The following is a 22,054-nucleotide window of genomic DNA, read 5'->3' as shown; positions in this document are numbered from 1 at the left end:
AATTTCATGAAAATAAACTTTAAAATATCTAGGACAATAAAAGCACACTTGAAAATATTTTTGTTAAAATCTTTGTCTATAATAGACTAAATTGTTCTTAATTGCGATGGCTTAAGTCCTCTTATAAATATTTGATGAATTGAGTAATCTCGCAATAAATTATTTCTTAAATAAAACTTCTCGCAGTAATTTAAAGATTTAACAAACTTTTATTTATAGGATTTGATTGATAATGAATTTCTAAAATCAAAGTTTTCTTTGAGTTTTACGCAGGAAAAAAAACAAAATCTTCAATAAAAGTCAATTTATAAGTAAACCTATCAAAAATAGTTTAAAATTATCTTGATATGTAAGAGCATACTTGAAAAAGCATTAAATTGAACTTAACCCTTAATTAAATCCATAAAGTTCATAGTAATTTGATAAATATGAAAATATAGCATAATGAATATTTTTGTGATATCTTATTTTTTTTAACATTTAAGATTTGGTTATTTTCAATCTCAAAATTAAAATAAATAACATTTCATGACTCGCAGTTTTAATCATTTAATGAAAAAAGAAGAAAATAAGTTTTACTATGAAAAACTGGAAAGATTTTATGCGTCCTAAACTGAACTTAGTAAGTTGTTTAGAAGTAATTATTATTAGTATAATTAATCACAAAATGCTCATTAAAAAAAGTTATAAGATCTTCATACTCAAAAATTGTAAAATACTCATACTTAAAAGTTATAAAATACTCATTTTATAACTTCAATGTATTGCAAAATAACATTTCCATCATGGTAAATGCAATATTTTTTATGGATATACATGTGACCTCCTCTATTATAAATAATATTTTAACCATTCATATCGTTTTTTGAAAATGATCATTTTATGAATAAAAAATTATATAACTATATGCTTAGGATAGCATGCTGTTAATACGAGTAAAATAAGTATTGCAGCAATTTCAACTGAACTGAAATAGAGTTGTATCTGTTCAGCTCAACTACGTCTCTCGAATAATTTCATTTTATATCTTTGTAATTTATGACTCAAAACTGCAGCAATTTTTAATTTGTGTACATAATAAGAATAATAATTCTGGATAGAAATTATGATGCATAACTTAAGACTAAGAACCTGAAATGTAAAATCAATCGAAGGACATTTTCAAACTTTTTTTGCGCTGTAGATAGAGATCGCGTAAAACAATTCTCACAAAACTCTACGAATAGCTATGAAAAATTGTTTTTGCAACACAATTTTTTTAAAAAAATAATGCGATGCGACAAAAAATTATGCACATAAAAAAAAAGTATCACGTAGAGTCAACCTCCACTTTCTGTAATTCGCTTCAAAGTCGTAGTCTTAGGTTCTAAGGAAATTACCTTCCACTTCGCTTTGTTTTTGCCCTTATCCATTTTCAGTGATTATTTCTAAAAGTAAAGTAAAATCCTAAAAATATATATCTAAATAGAAAAAGTTATAAATTTAAATTCAATTTACGATTTGAAATGAATCTTATCTTAGTGGTCCATGCATGTGAAAGCATCTTAAATGATGTTAATTAATATTAGATTTAAAAATTAAAACTCACGTAACATTTTTTTATGAAATCACTTTATTTAGCGAACTTGTCACTTGCGCAAATCAGAAACGAATAAAAAACAGTAAACTTCTTCTACTTATTAGTTAAAACAAACAAAACAAAGCATGAGACTAGTCGCCAATTATCTCATTGACAAAAAATCAACTCAAGTACCCAGCGAGACACGCAGTCCGTTTCAGAAAAACCCGAACTAACACGATGTAAATGTCTGATATTTATTTTAACTAACTAACTGACTCCCTGGCATTACAGTTCATGCTGGACCATGGCCTCACTAACAATTTTTCTCCAAAGTCGCCTGTCTCTAGCTCTTTGTTTCCAGTTTCGGACTTTTAGAATCTTAAAGTATTTCTCCACCACGTCTAACCATCTCTTGGCCGGCCTACCTCTTTTTCTTTGGCCTTTGTACTGCCCCTTGAATATCTTCTTAATGCCTCTGTTTTCCTCTATTCTCTCATGGTGTCCTAGCCATTGAATTTCCTATGTTTATTTGCGATCAGTAAATTTTTCCTTTACTGCGCAAGAATTCCATCGTATTATGTTAATTGCAAATTTCATTTATTTACATTTAAACACTTATGCGTTCAACAATTAAATTATGTGATTGTGGAATTCAATGCATATGTAATATATTTAACTGAGGAAATCTTACATAGCGTGATAATATACATATCAAAAATCGAAAAAAATTAAATGGTCGACAAGACTTGCAATTTTTGTTTTATAACTTCGTTAATTATATTCCAATTTGATTAAAATCTTCATATACCGCATAAAAAAATGGCACAAATAAAAAAAGCACAAAAAAGACAGCACAAAAACAGGTTCGACTGTAAACTTATTTCGAGCAAATTGGACAAATGCCAATCTCAAGTTGATCGAGAAAACTTGATATTAAGATATTTCAACGCTTCGTAATCAGTAAGCTCATAATTAAGAAACCGTTATGCATCCCTTCAATAAACTATACTTTTTGGTTATAAACTCACCAAGCTACATTCTTAAATGTGAACGTATAAATTCAAATTATAGATAAACGTGTAGTGGTAATAACAGTACTTAATTGACAAGAGCTGCACAATGGGCTATTAGTGACCTGTCTAGGAAACATGCCAGAGGATGATCCGAGGACATGCCATCCCAACTTTGACCCTCTTTAAATGGAATTGCTCCCGCACTCCAGTACTCCTACGACCTGCTCACAAAGTTAAGCATTTTTCGACTTAGCAGTTTAACGAAGATTGATACCATGCATTCTCGGTCACTTTGCAGGATGATCAAAGTGGTCATCCACACGCTCATTGACAGCAGCCAGTAATACTTGACTTGGTAACATATTGGGTACACCGTGTCTTTAGCACTGGAAGTTTAATATATAGCTTGCTGTTGAAAAACATAAAAGCAAAACATCAATTTCTAATATGATTAAATAATAAAAAGAAAATAATTAAGATTTATAAAAATTGCAAATTTAGGAAGTTAATAAAATTATAAAACGCTAAGTTAAGTCCTTTAAAAAATCCTATCTATATGAGAAAAAAGTTAGAAAATATTTTAAAAAACAATTTTGAGGAAAATGAAACGAAATAAGTTAGTTATTTGGCTCAATAAACATCAAGTAATAATCAGCATCAACAAATGTTAACTACACTTAGTGGAATAAAATTATTTTCAGAATGCCTGTTCTTAAAAAAAAAAAAAAAAAAAAAAAGGATTTTTGATGCTTTTCAATGCCGTTATTCAGATAGCATCACAGTTTAAAGTAATTCTCCAAATTCCTGGGAAGTCACGTTTCGGGCTTAAAGTGATGAATTTCGTTCAATTTCAGTTACGTGCCTTATCAAATTATATGGCATCCGGAAAATTTACTACTTCAGAAAATAAATCTATCTCGTCTCCTTCATATATAATTTTAAGAAAAAGAAAATAATTTTAAAAAGTTTAAAAGTGAAATTAGAATGCTAAAAATTTGTTAAGTTTAAGAGTAAAATTAGAATGCTAAAAAGTTCGTATAATTATGGTACTGAGTTAGATGAATTTCGTTGCAGTGAATAGTAGATGAGCATTAGGATTAAATGATAATAGCCCACGCTATCCAACCATTACTGCGCTTCTCCAAAATGTATAAAATCTTCCTCAACATTAAAGTTCTCTAAAAATAAGCTTCTTTCCGACATGTTTCCTTACAAACTAGTGCTATTGTGTTTTGGATCATGAATTGTAACCAATTTTCAGTAAAGATACCATTTTTAAACAAATATCTCTAATAACCCATTAAAACACAGTTACGTGGCTAAAATAAGATAAAGTCTAAAAAATAAACAATGAACTTTTATTGGCGTCTGCAGTATTGAGCCCTTGAAGAACAATAAGTAAAAATACTACAATTACCGGTATTACTTTAAGAAACACATTTGGCCAGAATCATAACTTTTTTCAGATGTACTTCTGTAGAATTAAATTTAGGATAGTAAGCTTGTCTATTCCCTTATCGAAGTGTTCTGGACCAGACTAGCCTCGGAGGCAAGTGTTAATCCAAGTTAGACCATTCTCAATCGAACGTCAGCTTTCCTCCCGGCACTTTAGCTAGCCATTCCCGGATTCGGAACGGGAACCTGCAAAGAAAACACAAACAAGACAGAGCACCCGACGGTACTAGAACCTTGACTAAAAATTCGGCTAAGCTTTCTGATGAGCATCAAAAACAACTCCATGGTCACAGATAGGAGATTGCTCAGAGACATCAGTGAACACACAAATGAAGGTCAATTGATACTTACACCCACTATCAAAACTTCTAACAGAGAAGAAAATCCAACCGGACGACTCCTAGAGAAATCTTGAAATTTTGCAATGACACAGACCCAAAATCTTCTATTTAAGTTTCACGTAACACTAGTACCTGAATAAAAAGCTTATAGCTCTAACTATTTTATCAAAAATGTACCCAACAATATTTATGCATAACATTTCCCAATTATGCATGTAGACTCAACAACTTCATCCACTCCTCATTAGTTTTAAATGTCACAAGCTACTGGGTACACAAGCTTATTTAGGATTAGAATGTCATGGACAAGCACTTCCCAAACAAGACTGCACCCATAAAAAATTTCTAAAATCCACCTAACCCATGAAGTGCTTTAAAAATTAGCTTCTTATGCAAGTTTATCAACCAATTAATAATTACTACTCTTAGACAAATCTATAAATAGTGCAATGATATTACCCTTGAGTTCTTGTCTATGTCTCATGTAGCACTATTGCTAGAATATACGGCTTGTAACTTTAAATACAAAATCAAAACGTTTAAAACAAAAATGACTTGTCGATCTACATCCCAGCCATAATCATGAAACATGTTACTCAAGATTAATTTATTGTAAGTCTGATATATTTTAGTTTTGCTTACCTGGCAACTGCGATGCATAATTAGCTTGTTTATGCTCTACATAGCTTTGCGCCTGTCTTTGTGTTAAGTAAGAAATATATAGTGAAAGAATATATAATGTGTTATTTAAGAGAATAAATACATGATGGGTTTGGCTTACTAGAAACAAAATGAAAAGAACAGTTGCTAACGTAAACAAATCCCATCATATGTTATAAGCAATCATAATCACGATAACCACACTACGTCATTTGCAAGTGCTCCATTATTAAGAGGGTTGATACAATTTATTTGGCTAACAAAAAAATTTATCAATGTGAAAAAAATATTAATTGGTTTCATTGAAAAAATTATTTGGATATATTGTTAGATATAAATATTTCTTTCTGAAAATCCATCGTAATATTCCAATTCGCACTTAATGGTTATCGTAACATTCGTACGTGTGGGCAAAAATTCAGAAGATCAGTCTCCAACACATGGTATTTTATGCGATAAGTGCCTATAATAGTATTAAGGGGAAAAAATTATCAGGAAGGTTCCAATATTATGCTCAATATTAGAAGGACAGCAAAGCAAAGATTTAAATCGAAGAAATCAATCGAAAACGTAAAACAGAAACCGGTATTTGATCAAGATGAAAATAATTTTGTGATATTTAAATGAATTAGTAAATATTTTTTTCCAAGATCAACTTAATTATAAGTTTGCATGTTCAGGACATAAGAAGGTAACACTATCTTACAATTGCAAATTTCACACATTTTATTATTTTTTTCGAATTATAAATAAACTGAACTAGGACTATAAATTAAATTAACTCCCAGTTCTTCAAAGAGATTATGCATCTTCAGTTCTAAATTCAACTTAAAAACACAACAATGCGACAAATAATGGTCTTAGAACAAAATTTAGTTATTTTTAATATCATTTATAACAATATAAATATATTTGTAGCAAATATAAACAAATAATTTTCTGATCATAATGTTCTAAGATTATGATTGTTGCACTTAATATATTGCCATGAGAAAAAAAACGCACTTCAATTAGTGAAAACTAATAAATATATTATAGACAACCTGGTTTTGCTTATTTCAATGGAATATAATGTAACAGTCTTTTATCTCTTTTTTAATTGTAAATAATTAAATTTTTTCCATAAATTATGGTATCTAACTGCACCTTTTGAGGTAAAAAGACTCCTTCTTTACGCAAAATTAAAAACAATTTTCACGAAATCATTTAAAGGGAAAAAACCTAGATAATAAACTATATATTTGAGGCAGAACAGCTTTGCATCAACAACACTACTAACGTAAAATACACTCTGTGGTAGACGAATCATGGGGGAGAATCCCCTTGCCGTCAGTCTAACCATGAGAGGTTTTCGTGATTTTCTTCTGCATCTACCGTAACCGCGGGTCCGTTCCATCGAAAAAAAATTCATCCACGGAGGCTAGTTTGTCCCAATTCTTGATCCAAGAACTCCCTTGTCTTCTAGGTTGGGTTCAAAATTACAAGGCTACGGAGTTGAACGTTGATAGTCGTTAACTCAGAATTGGTTTGGCTGTTTAACGCCGGTATATTATTATCAAATAATATTTTAGGCTATGTTATTAATATTTAAATTCCAAAAAATTTACTCGCTGTTTTCTTCCTTGATTCTTGAACATACAACTCAACATTCATATGTAACTAATTCGTGGTAAAGGTAACATTATATGGTACATGTCATACATTTACATGACGTTTCTTATGCATACTCGATTCTTGAATAGAAAACTCAACATTCCTATGAAACTAAAAAATAAAATTGTGGTATGATAGACAATATTACCCAGTACCGTTACATGGCTTTTAATATGCATACTTGATTCTTGAACAGAAAACTTCGCATTCATCTGTAACTAACTTGTGGTACAACAGGCAACATTATTTGGTACCGTTACATGAAGTGGTAAAGGTAACATTCTCGTGGTAAAGGTAGCATTATAAGGTAAATGTCGTACATTCACATGACGTTTCTTATGCATACTCAATTCTTGAATAGAAAACCCAACATTCATGTGTAACTAAAAAAATAAAGTTGTGATACAATAGATAATATTATCCAGAGTACCGTTATATGGCATTCCATATGCATATTTGATTCTTGAACAGAAAATTCCACATTCACATGTAACTAACTTGTGGTACAACAGACAACATTATTTGGTGCCGTTACATGAAGTCTCTACAACAGTCTTGCCACCTGCGCAAAAAAAATTCCATTTCATGTTGACTGATCTATAAAAAAATTTAAAAACAATACATAAATCTTAAAAAAAGCACCACTAAAAATAATTAATATTAAAAAAAAACTTTTATGTTATCAAGTTTTAAAAACAGTTTTTAAATATGAAGGAATTCGTGCTACGTTTTGAAGACATTAAAAAACAGTTTTAGAAAAGTAAATGAGACATAATACGCTCCATGTGAAATAAATAAATAAAAAAGGCTCCTCATTACGTGGTAAATAATATAAACATAAAATTTGATGAATAACAAAATTTAATTTTCTAAAAAAAAACAGATTTAAAATTTCAGTATATACTTATTATTTGTTCTTTAATTTGAAGGGAAAAAAACTTACTCGTTAACAACGTGTTATTTAATATAAAATTAATTCAAAGTCACTAGTATAAAGAAAAAATGCTGAAAAATAAATTGAATTGGAAAAATTTTATAAAACTATTTAATTCGAATATATTCCAGATCCCCAGATATTCTTATCACTTTAAAATGTGTACTTCAAACTGAAATCCATGGCTCCTTTGGGACTTTCTATGTACTTTAGAAAAATATTTTGCATCAGTGCATTTTTTGCATGAATGAAATCTTCTTTTTTTTTCCTCAAAGAGTTTGAAAAGCATAAAATGGTCAGTGCTGCCCAAACTCTTATTTTTCATTCCTTTGTGTTGAAAGTTGAAATCAAATATGGTGGTATATTTTATATTTTAAAAATGTAATACCGACGTTAGTGTTATCAGGAAAAGATATTATATTTAGCTTAAAACTACCAGAGTTTCCATACCTCAAATTTACCAAAGTTCAGAAATTCTTTGATAATAATTTTAATGTTTGTTTATTGTATATAGTTTTAAAACAGAGCAGAATTCAATTGTTTTATATTGTAGAAGTAAATATAATTAAATCAGTAAATTTTAATTTTAGATAAAATTGTTACATGAGTTTTTATATTTTATTTTATAACCGGCGTTGAACAATCAACCCAATTCTGAAATCACGACTATGTAGGGTAAGTCCTGGTTTATTTGTATTTCTACCAATTCACATAAATAATGAAAGACTAGAAATTATCTAACTCTAAATATTTATTGAAAAGGACAAAACACATAAAAATAAAACAAGGATGAAAAAATACAAGAATTTGGAAGAGGGGGTTTTGGGCTCGAATTAAACATCCGTACTTAACGGCGGTTCCTGGCAGACTGTCTTAGTTCACCGCCAGAGGCGCTGTAGTGGGGGAAAGAGGAGAGTTCGTTACACTCCCCCTCTGGTTCCGATTAAACGTCTCGTTGAGGGACCAGCACTTTTTCGTTTTTGGCTTCTTCTGAGGGTCATCAAGGTTTTTGGGTCAGGATCAAGAGTCTTTAGTTTGCCTCGTTTACGTAAACCAAAAGGCATTCTTTTGAATCGGAAAGTGCCAAAAGAACAGATGAATGCTGTTTTATCTCTGTCAGCTGGGTTAACTTCTACCTGATGATAGCTAGCTGTTAAGTCAATGGTTGACATATATTTACATGTCTTTGCATCATGCCATAAATCATCCATTCTGGGTAATGGATATGTATCGGGTAAAGTTTTCTCATTTAGTTTTCGATAGTCCACGCAGAGTCTATAACCGTTCGGTTTAGGAACTAAAACCACGGGTGCGGCGTAAGGCGACTCGCACTCTTCAATTATATCCTTCTCTAGCAAATCATTGATTTGTCTCTTCAACTCTTCCTTCTTAGAAGGGGGTAATCTGTACGGGGGAACAGATACAGGAGGATGATCACCAGTATTGATGTAATGTTTTGCGTATGGAGTAGCATCTCCCCCTGGTTCGAAGATTCTTTCATACTGTTTCAACAGGGTGTTGAGTTTGTTTTTTTCTTCTCTTGACAGTTGTTGACCTTCTTCCTCTCTCAGTTGACAAGTATTGGATTCAGCACATAGCGTATTCTTGATATCACACAAATTGGCTTCCTCAGCAAAATTAAACTTTCGTCGGGGAAAATCACTAAAGAACCATCTGCGACTTTTTAGATCAAGGACGATACCAGCATCTTGAAGGAAATCTGTACCAAGGAGAGTACGATTTTCTTTAGCATGGGGTAATGCAATTAAGTTTGTTTTAAAGACACTTCCTTCAAGTCCTATATCTACCGAAGTAGTGAAGGCTTCCACTTGTCGTTTCTCTCCGTCAGTAAGTGTCATAGTGAGTTGGGTCTTTTGAAAGTCTGCACCTTCTTGTTTGAGAATTTGATACAACCGTTCTCCAGCAATACAATGGCTTGCTCCACTGTCAGCACACGCAGTACCCAAGAGTCCATTTACTGTTATACTCAATATAGCTAGTTGTGATGATTCGTCTACACATGACTGGAAGAGGACGTTTCCAACACTGGGAGAAGAGTTTGTGCTAGATGGATTGCATTTAGGACAGCGAGATTTGATAATGCCAGGTTCACCACATCCATAGCACCTTCTACCAGTTCTGCTCTCTTCAAATCTGTCATTGTTTACTTTATGATGTTGATCATCATACATAAAATCATTTCTTCGCGGAATTCTTTCATAATTAGAAAAGTCCTGCTTGTTATGACTTTGAACTCCAGTATCTCGCCTATTTTCTTGTCTGAAAGAATGCATGTTATATTTCTGGTCATATTGTACCCTGGGACTACGCGAATACTTGTTTTGGTTATAAAGTCTTTGTGATTCTGTTTGTTTCAAATTAAGCTTCTTTTCTGTATTTGTTTTCTGCAAATCTTTTTTGTTCATACGAAGATTTTCATACGCATCCATTTTCTCAATTAAATCTTCAGGCGTTTTCCATTCACACCAGACATCTAAGAAGTGCTCTTTAGCTTCTGGAGGAATTCTTTTCTTCATTTGATCGACGATCATCAAGTTTTTTAATTCATCAAAAGTTTTAATGTCTAATTCCATTAACCAATTTTCGAAAAAAGTTTGGAGTTCAAAATAAAAATCTTTCCAAGTTTTCTCAGGTGTTTTTCTGTGAGTGGCATACAACTGTCGAAGCTTTTCTGCACTTAGCTTAAATCTTTTCAGAAGCATTTCTTTGACATAGTCAAAATCTTGGGCTTTATCTTCTGCTTCTCTTGCGATGAGTTGAGCAATATCGTTTGGCAGGACACCAAGTAAATAAGCTACCCCATTCTCTTTGTCTACTTTTAAAAATTTCAATTGGCGTTGAAATAAGTTGAGATATAAAACCATATCGTCCTCTTTGGGATTGAATTCAGGTAGTAATTTCTTTAATTGTAAGTTGACAGGACAAGTACTAGTTAAACCAGATGATGGTTGTATGGATTCTTGGGCTTCAATTTGCAAACGTAATTTTTCCAGCTCAAAATTCTGTTCTTGTTCCTTTTCTTTCAATATTCGATTTTGTTCTTCTTCTTTTTCTCTATTTAATTTTTCGCTTCTTTCTCTTTCGACTCTGTCATCAATAATATTTTGTAGCACATAGAGGCAAAATTCTTCATCGTATGCTTCATTTTCTGTGATTAGTTTCTTAATTTAAATGACTTTAGCATCGGGGGGAACCTTGAGACCCATTTCTTCAGCTAATACACATAAATCGACCTTTTTTCCCTTTCCTAAAAATGTCATTGTAGCAGATTGTGAAAGCACCACTTAATAGATATTGTTTAATACCCCCAATAGTCTTAAAATATCACCAGGGGTCTGTCCAGACATTTTGTGAAAGGTCCGTTTTTCGTGAAATTGTGAAAAAATTACTCACATTCTTTCAACCAGGGTCCGCTTTTATGAATTTGTGCAAATAGGGTCCGTTATTGCAAAAAAAAAAAAAACTTTTTCAAGGAGTTTTTAAATTGTAAAGACATACAAGATTATGCTCAACACTGTAAAATTATAATTAAAAAAATTAAATTTTAAAAAATAAACAACAATTGCTGCTTCTGACTTAGAGATGCAACATACAAATATTTGGTATTTAGCCTATACTGCTGAACGCAGAATATTAATTTCGGACGAATAATGGAAGAATCGTCTGCCAAAGACAAAACTTAATTCGTTTACATCCATCTTTCTTGTTTTCTGCCCTGGAAAGGGTTTATTCGATTAACAAAATAATAATGAAGATAAACAAATTTGTGAAGGGTCCGATTAAAAGAAAAATCATTTTGTGAAGGGTCCGTTTTTAAGTTAAAATATTTTGTGAAGGGTCCGTTTTTATGAAAAGATATTTTGTGAAGGGTCCGTTAACGGACCCAAATTTCTTCTAAACAGACCCCTGGTCACTGATAATGAAATGTCACTGATAATGAAATTTCACTTATTATTTAATATAAAATGTTTCTAATAATAGATACCCTATCACACAATATTACTTGAGATAATTTGAACCAGTTAATATAATCAATTCAAACAACCAATGGAAAATAAAAAATATACGATGTATTAATTATAGAGCAAGTAGTGGTAATGTGCATTATAACTATTAATACATCAACAAAATTCCCATATAAAACACCAATATTGTAAATAAATCAATATTTTGAACAATAAACATTATTCTGTATAAACACTATACAGACATTTTACTTTTATTTTTCTGGATAAAATTCTATTAAACCAAGATAAAAAAAAAATTTCCCAAAATACACTACTCTTCATTTATCAAAATTATCCACCTTTGTTACTAAAGTGTATTCAATATAGAAACATATATATAAAACACATAGCAATAGAAAAAATTCTTCTCCTTCCTTTTTTTTTTTTGTGAAGTAATAACAAATAGAAATTGTAATAATAAAACTACGCTATAAGTTACATGAATGAATTAAAAAGAAGCAACATATTCTTAAATTTCTTTTCCTCTCTCTTAGTTTTGATTTTTTTTTCTTTTATATAACAAGTCTTATTTTAACCTTAGCTAAATTCAATTTATATCTGTAATTAAGATCAATGAAAATAAAACAAAATACAATATAACAACAACTAAAACATAAGTTTCAGTTTGGGTTTACTAACACTCTCATTTTACCATGAAAAGAAATTCGTCTGTGGTTTTGGCGCCACAGAAAGCAATAAAGAAAGAATCTTGTCTGATTCACAGACGCGCAAGTATTAATCGAAAGTGATATTCATAAAATAATATTCAAATAGATGAATAATTTTAAACACACTTCTTAAATGAGAAAAAAAATCAATGCTTAAATATTTTAGAATGCAGTTTGTTTAACTTATGCACAATATATATCCATTTTGAAACATAAAAAGATAGCTAACTCTCATAATATATTTCTCTATCTACCAGATTCTTAGTTTATAAACATTATTTTTAAAATGAATGATTCAAACTACTTATAATATATTTAAACTTCACACACAGAATTACTATACAACATAATACTTTTCATTAAGTTTCAAATCAATCGATAGTAAATCTTACTACTATAAAAATTGTACTTATCAAAGTTGAGCGGGAAAGGGTTTTCCCGGTTTTCCTCGTCTAGCTGGGGTGAGCTGGGAAAACGGAAATACTGAATCAAAATTCAGGCAATCGAGGTACGGGATGACCTCATTATATTCCACAAATTGAACAGGTCGTTCATTCACTTTCTGAAAAAAAAAATTGAGCCAGCAAGGAACCGTTAGTTTGGCCACGAGTTGGGCGTCATTTTTGTAGGGGAAGTCCTGGTTTATTTGTATTTCTACCAATTCACATAAATAATGAAAGACTAGAAATTATCTAACTCTAAATATTTATTGAAAAGGACAAAACACATAAAAATAAAACAAGGATAAAAAAATACAAGAATTTGGAAGAGGGGGTTTGGGGCTCGAATTAAACATCCGTACTTAACGGCGGTTCCTGGCAGACTGTCTTAGTTCACCGCCAGAGGCGCTGTAGTGGGGGAAAGAGGAGAGTTCGTTACAACTACCAATATTCAACGCGCTCTCCCCTGAGCCACCATGACTAGAAGCATGAGTTTTGGTATGATTAATACACAAGCATTAATTCTTTTAAATATTTATTCACTGATACATAACAATAAAATATCAGTGGGCCGGGATAGCCTGGTTGTTAGGGCGCTGGGCCCATGTCCGAGAGCTCGTGGGTTCAAACCCCGCGGCCAGAAGACTCCCCGTGTAGTAAAGTGACTGATGCACGTTAAATCTGTCGAGTCGCAAAAGTCCTTCTTGTTACCATAACAAATCAATACCTCTGGGGGTACTGGATTGGAGATCGATCGTTCTCTGATTCAGGTCAAAATACGATCTGTGGATGAATGAATGGATCTATGAATGGGTTCGCCCTATAAACGAGTGCGACGTATGGTGTGGCAGAAGTCAAATTCTTGGTCATAGATGGCGCCACTGGAAATCAAGAACAATCACACCCCCTCTGCTTAAACAGGCATACGTCAGCAGCAACAATAAAATATCTCATAACTTCCTCTGAGTTATAGACTCTACACGTTTTCGCTAACAATTCGGAAGTTAGAACAAAAAAGAAGAAGAAAGTTCAAAAAAGAAGTATAAAGGCCGTTTCTTCATCAAATTGCTCGCAGTTTTTGTGACGTTTTCTTTGTTCTTGATTCATTTCCCTTAAAAGCAATTATTATATTGGTACATAAAAAATATAACAGAATGACAAATCTTGGCTGGGGTGAAAATGGTGAAAGGTTTCGCCAGTTTGTCCGAAATCCCGATGTAAGCTATCCTAATCAGAGAGAGAAGAGAATGGCATTTTGGTTGGCGTTGTATTTTTTTAAGCCCAGATGTTCATTTGCCTATTTACGAAACTGTCATTGCTAATATGCAATACTGATGCAATATCACCATGGGTGAAAGATTATCAGATTCAAGTTCTTGATCTGTGAGATTCGATACTGCGAATTATTTTAAGCGTTTTTTGCTTAATTTAAGATCTAAATATTATTTCTAAATATTCTGAATTTAAATAAACACTAATTCAGCTACTGTACAAACTCACTATTTAAAAAAGATACAAATGACTGGGTTTAATTGAACTGCACTGAAACTACAAATTCAATCACTGTAATTTAATTTTCATTTTAAAAAGCAACGCATAAAACGATGAAAAGACCACTCATGAGGCCGGTACTTTTTACCGTAAAATCCATTTTTAACGGGGAATATGTTTCGGAACAAAAATCTGATATACTGTAATATTTTCAGCAATAATTGCAGTAAAATCATTGAATCAATCTAATTAAATAATTACAATAAAGATTACAGCATAATTTTTTACGGGCAAAAAATTGATTTTGCGGTAAGATAAATTTTATGGATGATGCAAACAAAATGTACTTGATACCTAAATTAAGATCCAGAACATTTTTCGGTAAATTCTTAAGTAATGGTGTGTATCTTAATTAATTTATTGCTATGCTTATAATAAGCAAGTAATTTTTAATGTAACGCAAACAAGGAAAAATATTTTTGATAATATAATGAGCAAAAATTAAAAACAAAAAAAAACTAATACAATTCCCACAAGAATGAACTAATTTAAATAAATATAAAAACATTAATATACTGAACATAAGTTTGTGCTAAAATAAATGAGAGAAAAAGATTGCAGCAATTATTCTTATTTTATTGTGACAAACGACGGAAATACTTGCTAATTCATATATACACTGAACGGAGCAACGTAATTGAGCATATAACTCTCTCCGCCACCCATTTTTTTTTCATATTTCATAACCGGTGTTAAACAGCCAACACATTTCTGAGTTTACATCAATGAATGTTCAACTCCGTGGCCCAGAATTTTTTTACTCAAGATAAAAGAACTCCTGGATCAAGCATTGTAACAAACCAGCCTTCGTGGAGGACTTTTTGAAGGATTAAACCTGCATTTTTGTTACATTCAGAAAAAAACACGAAAACCTCTCACGGTTATCCCGACAACAATGGGATTCTAACTACTGATCCTTCTATCGTCTGAGGTATTTTTATGAGTATTTCAGGTTTGCCCAACGGTCAGTGTGAGTCGGGTGCAGAATTCGTATCAACATGCCACAGCTGGGATTCAAACCTTTAGCCATATCATTAGGAGGCGAATGCGCTATCCCCTGAACTAGCACGGATGCCCCCCATTTCATTTAGAATCTTTTACTAAGTAGATTATTGGAACTATCAATCATAGTTGAATCAACCTCGCATATTTCAATGTAAAATCATTTCATTTGGAATCTTTTACTAAGTAGATTATCGGAACTATCAATCATAGTTGCATCAACCTCGCATATTTCAATGTAAAATCATTTAATTTAGAATATTTTACTAAGTAGATTATCGGAACTATCAATTATAGTTGCATCAACCTCGCATATTTCAATGTAAAATCATTTCATTTGGAATCTTTTACTAAGTAGATTATCGGAACTATCAATCATAGTTGAGTCAACCTCGCATATTTCAGTGTAAAATCATTTAATTTAGAATCTTTTACTAAGTAGATTATCGGAACTATCAATTATAGTTGCATCAACCTCGCATATTTCAATGTAAAATCATTTCATTTGGAATCTTTTACTAAGTAGATTATCGGAACTATCAATCATAGTTGAATCAACCTCGCATATTTCAGTGTAAAATCATTTAATTTAGAATCTTTTACTAAGTAGATTATCGGAACTATCAATCATAGTTGAATCAACCTCGCATATTTCAGTGTAAAATCATTTCATTTGGAATCTTTTACTAAGTAGATTATCGGAACCATCAATTATAGTTGATTCAACCTCGCATATTTCAGTGTAAAATCATTTCATTTGGAATCTTTTACTAAGTACACTCTAAAAACTGTACCTCTGATTTCAGAGGCACAAGCTAAATGTACCTTGTATTTTCTCGCGTAAGAGGCACATAACTAATGTGCCTTTAAAAATGAGAGGCACCACGAGAAATTAAAGGCATCAAAGCAAACGCCAGTCAATGTGCGGTACGAAAAGATTTTCCCGCTTCTTTTGTGCCTCTTAAATTCGCTTGTGCCTTTCATTTCTTTTTCTTCGGTACGATCATGTAGCGGAGAATAAGCGCATGCGCACATCAGTGAAAAACCACGCCACCGATGGAAGCAGTTGTCTACAAATGTGTTCGATTGATGTTATAAAAATGCTTGAATTTGGTAAGTTTAAAACTTATATCTTATTTTTATATTTATTCCCAATTAACGATGGCATTTTTTTTATTAATACATTTCAATTTTTATTAATGCTACAAATCTTATAAAAATGTTTAAGCGAGAGAGCTAACCCTAGTTACGATGTTTACATTTCTGTTGTAGTTGTATCATTTATGTTTTATCATTATAATATTAAGAGGAATGTTTTTAAAGTGCCCTATATTTGTTCTGTAGTGTTTGATTATAATTATGTATGAGGTTTTCAATGTGGCGATTGCTATGAATAAGAAATCATTTTTATTTGAAATACCAATTTGCTTTTTTGTTTATCTTAGTTTATATTCGAGAGCTATCACAGAAATTCTCTCACAGAATGATTGAATAATTTAAAAAACAACGAAGAATGTTTTCGAATTTTTATTATAATTATGAAAAGTATACTTTCAATCATTAGCTATTTTCGAAAACAATTGACATTGATACATAATTATAATTGTTTCAAACTGTTACTAAACTTACAGTTGATAAAAACCTGAAGAAAAAAAATAAGATTATGCTTTATTTATAATTTAAATATGGTGTAAGCATGAAAGAAAAAAACAATCTTCTAATGACTTATAGATTTTTAATTTTGAATTAGTTATTATTTATTTTGAAAAAGTAATGTTTAAAAATGTTTTATTCTAACATCACAGCTTTAAGTTAATTTCAAATTTTAGTTTTGAATTTATGACTCAAAATAGATAACATGGGATGTATAATTATAAAATCGTAACATTTCAAATTGAAATTTAATTTATTTGATTTTTAAAAAGGATTAATAGCTTGATCCAGGGTGCTCTTGTGGCACAGCAGGTTAAAATATCTTTCACACTGCTTATTAGAGAACTAGGGTAATGAGTTTGATTCTGGCAATGTATAAAACAACTGACGTGTATACTTAGCATATAAACACTGCCACAACTGAAAGTTCTCTCATTGGTTATCATGCAGAAGATTCAAACGAGCTAGCTCAAGCGGAGTCCACTTTGTCTAACCAGTATCAAAATTGCATGGCATTTTAACCATAGCCGTTAAAAAATAAAGCCCTAGAAATAGGATTTTTGGTCATGGTTGAGTGATGAGTACCTTGCTCTTTCTTTAAAATAATATGATGAAAAGTACTTAACAGCTTGAACTTTTTAAAAAATATTAAAGTATTGTTAACTAGAGCAGTATAATTCACAGAATTTTGTTATCAATAACTATAAATAAAAAATAAAAAAAATTATTTGCATAACATTCATTGGATCACAAATTGATTAGATATGCAGAATCGCTGTTGTGCCACTGGCATTTTTCAAGATAGATTCTTAATGCGTTATCGTTATATACTGAATACTTTATTAAAAAAATATTTGGTACTTCATATTCAATGCTCAACACTTTATACTTCGTGTTTTCCTACCACGAAAAGCTACCTAGTAAAACTTTCTAATTCAGCGTCAGTGATAATAATTTTTAAGAAACCTTTATTTATTTTATTGTTATTGCTACCTTACCTGTGTTACTTAGAAAAGCATTATCAAAAAACTTTCATTAATCAATAACTAATGCTTTTCCTGAACTGTAGTAAAAAAAATATGAAGCTAAGCAATTTTGATAACAATATTTAGAAAGAAAATATATTGATTGTAAGGTAAAGATATGTGTATAAATTTGATACAGTGAAATTTTATTTTTTTTTTTGCTCTCTGAAAGGCAATGAAATGTTTGTGTAATCTAAATTTATATTATTAGTGTAACTAAATGATTAATAGTTTTTTTTGTTGTTACTTTCTGTCTTGACTGTGTTCCAGTAAATGCAGAAAAATGTTTTTAATTATTAAATATTTTTATAAATAATTACTTTTCGATTTACATTTGTATTTTCTTTGTTTACTCCAATATTGTTATGTGTTAAAAAAAATCCTTATACTTCCTTATGTATTTAAGCTTAGACAGATTTACATTTTTTTTTATTTAACATGTTGAATGCCACACTAATTTTACATGGCTTTAATTTTTATGGCCAAAAGGATTTTTTCAGTATGTATTACATTAATTTCTTCAAACCATTTTAGTAATAATATAAAAAAAATTAGAGCATTAAAAATTTGTTCGAATAATCTAGGCTTCGCCGTTCATCGGTGATCCCTGTGGCATTCAACGTGTTAAATTAGTTCAATAATATTAAATTATCAATAATATTATATATAAAAATTATTTTGGCTAAACCTATTCTTAATGTAATAAAATCTTCATGAATGTATTTGTCTACATTGTGATAGAAACTTTTAACAACTTATTCAAATAAAATACTCTTACATAGATAAGTCCTGTTTTAAATGTTCTAGCCGAGCTGAATGCATGAAAATACTCGCATTTGAGTTACATGGAGAGGAAAACCACTCAAACCTGCCACGGTTAGTCTGGCGTCCAAGGGACTCAAACACGTGATCCATCTACCTCTGAGTGTATTTTACGTCAACACTGTGGTCAGTGCGAACGGAATGGAAAATGCTTGCACAATTTGAACTCAATTCATCTCATTGAATCTCGCGAAACGACTTACGTCGTTCAAGTAAAATGGACTTAAAGTCGTTTCACTCTGTATAGCAAATTTACCTGTATCTTATCACCTTTTACTATGATGTTTTATTTTCTCATTATAGTGCTCATTTTATTTAATTTTGTTTTATTTTGAACTATAATTTTTGTAAATTTCGTTTAGACTATTCTCACTGGTTAATTAGTCATTGTATTAAGTATGATTACCATTTGAATTTTACTTCCGGTGTTGTGTTTTCTTTGTTTACCTACTCTTTTTCTTTATTGACCTTTAATTATGATATTACTATTTATATATACATAGCCAATGCTAAGGATTTCAAATTATTTGCCAGATTTTAAAATTCTTAGCCAAAGGAAAATTTTAGAAATTTTTTTTGATTGATTTTTTTCGTAGGAAACTTTTAAGCATAATACAAATTTATTATAAATTAATTATTTTATGAAAATGCAAATACAAATTTAGTCATTTTGCTGTTGGGGAGGAGTAAATGTGTAATGAATGGGGGAGAGATTGAAAAATGCAGATGTTTTATCGTGTTTGAGGGGAGGAAATAGACATAGGTTGAGGTTTATTTTTGACAACGTATTAGATTAGTGCAGTAATATAATGATAAACCTGAATCGACACTATGTTCTGTGTTATTAAGTTAGTGCATATATTATTGTCATGAAAAAATATATTTTCTGCTAAAATAATCTGTATTTTGCTTATTGTTTGAAAACAGTTTTTGTCAATACTTTCCTCAAAATAAAAAATTTTGCCAAATTTGCAGTTTGATCGTATTTGGTTAGATGACAAATGCTTAGCGCAGGATTTTTATGGATAAAAAATTGTGTAAACCGGTATACCATTTGTGTGTATAATAATTTAAAGCCTATGGTATACTTTAAGATTGTTTTGTCATTTTTTTTCATTCTTTAATATTGAAACTTTTTATTACCAGAATTCTATACCGAACACAATGGACCCCCCCCCTCCATTGAAACAACAATAAATTTTGGAGTGATTATATATGTCAATAAGTTGGTTGCTGAGGCTTCAAATAAACAGTTCTTATCAATAACACATACATATGCTTCCGTTCAGACACTAGGTGGCATGAATAACACCCCCGTGGGGCGCACCAAAGTAACATAAGATTTAAAGAGGAAAAGAAAAACATTTACATTTTCTTCCATTTTTGAACTTTGCAAGTTGTTTAATGAAGGGTAATAAGTCAATTTATCAAAAATACATGAGTAACCTTTAATTTATGGTGTTGATTGATGCATCTATTGCTTACAGTAAGTAATACATGATTATTTATTTTATTTTTAGATGGCTTTTGTATTAATTTCTTTTCTTATCAGAGAAATTGTTTATTTAACTAGATTTCTTAGCATGATGACTTAAAATGCAAATAATTGCTCTTATTATAATTAGATATGTAATATTAAATTCACTGGCAGGTAAGATTATACTGATCAAAGAAGATAAGTAATTGTTTTGAAAATATTTTATGTGAAGAAGGAAAGAAAGATTTGGTCATTTAATAAACAATAGTCTTAAAATTGGGTTCAGGCAATAGAAGCTTAAAACTTGTGGTTTTTGAGTTTCTGTTTTAAATACATACAAAATACATGCTTATTCTGCAATTTGTATTTTGATAAAAAATTTTCTTAGTTTTAATATTTATTCTTAGAAGTATATTTTACCTGCCGGATAGTAAAATTTAAATTTTCTACAAACTGATCATCCGCTTTATAGATCATCCACAGACTGATTCAAATAAATCTTGTTTTTACAAAATGTAATATAGAACAACATTTTTATTAGTACTAAAGAAGGTAAATAAATTCTTTTTTATTATTTAAATGAAAGATACTAAATTACAATGAAGAGTACATGAGTTAATTTGAATAATATGCCTTTGTACTAACACTTATTTAAATAAATCAGTCAAAGTATTTTATTCATTGTTAATGCATGTTTATCTGGAATAATATTAGACCTAATTGTTGATTTAAAAATTATTTTGGGCAATAGATCTTGATTAAATGAAAGCTCATTAAATAAAAATAGCTCTTAAAGAATATAATAAATTTGACTATTATTTTTAAATTTATCAGACTTATAAGTAAAAAATCAGAAAAATGTCTGTAAAATCTTTTTAGAATTTCTTAAGCAATTTTGCTCATATTTTGAAAAAAAAAAAATTTAAAACAATTTAATATCTAAAATATGATTATGATTTATTCTCTAGAAAATCTAAAATAAAACGTATGTTAAATATCTTAAATTATTTAGTTCACATAAACCTATATTTTAAAGATAAGATATCTTCAGATTATACTTGGAAGATTTTCTTCAGATTCTATTTTGAAGATTTTCTTCAGATTCTATTCTGAAGATTTTCTTCAGATTCTATTCTTAAGAATATCTTAAGTTATTTGGCCCACGTAAACCTAAATCTTAAGATTATATTTTGAAGATTTTCTTCGGAAAATATTTTTAAGAAATTCTTAAGAATGAGTGGACCAAATAACTTAAGATATTCTTAAGAATTTTTTTTTAAGAAATTCTTAAGATTCTTTTTAGTGGGGATGCTTCGCCAAAATCGGGCTTTTAAAAAAATTCATTTCAATAGAAAGAAATCTTTGATTTTACACTTGCAAAGTCATTTGATTAAGCATATTTGATGTTATAAAATATACAAATTGTTCAAAATCTACATCTATAATTTTAAAATATTGTGAAAGTTCTATGTTTTTCCATATTTGTGCAACTGTTACTAAATTATGTAAAATTGTTCTTTATGTGTGAAAATAAAAGATATTAGATTTCATGATATTTAGTGTTTAATTTTGATCCTTTTAAAGCTATTTTATTAAATCTCTAAATATTTAAAAAAAATTTCTAAATTTATAAGAAATTTCCATTTTGAGGATGCTTTTTGGAAAAAAAATCCATGAATTATATTGACTTGGCTTAACATAAATAAATATTATCTTTTTGTACCTATATCTGATTAGAAAAGCATCATTGTAGTTGTTGAAGTATCATTAA

General features: G+C 30.2%; 1 long non-coding RNA gene across 1 annotated transcript; it reads left to right on the top strand.

Annotated features, from left to right (window-relative positions):
• Positions 1-16,281: 16,281 nt before the first annotated feature.
• LOC147808181 (uncharacterized) lies at positions 16,282-20,489 on the top strand. Its single transcript, XR_015434760.1, has 2 exons — positions 16,282-16,419; positions 18,792-20,489. It is a non-coding gene; the product is annotated as an uncharacterized LOC147808181 (long non-coding RNA).
• Positions 20,490-22,054: the final 1,565 nt, after the last annotated feature.

This window comes from Parasteatoda tepidariorum, chromosome 6 (genome assembly GCF_982258835.1).
Source record: "Parasteatoda tepidariorum strain Cologne lab strain chromosome 6, Ptep-v5.0, whole genome shotgun sequence".
Taxonomy (NCBI): Eukaryota; Metazoa; Arthropoda; class Arachnida; order Araneae; family Theridiidae; genus Parasteatoda; species Parasteatoda tepidariorum.
The sequence above is the reverse complement of the archived record's forward strand: the minus strand, read 5'-3'. Positions and strand labels throughout refer to the sequence as shown.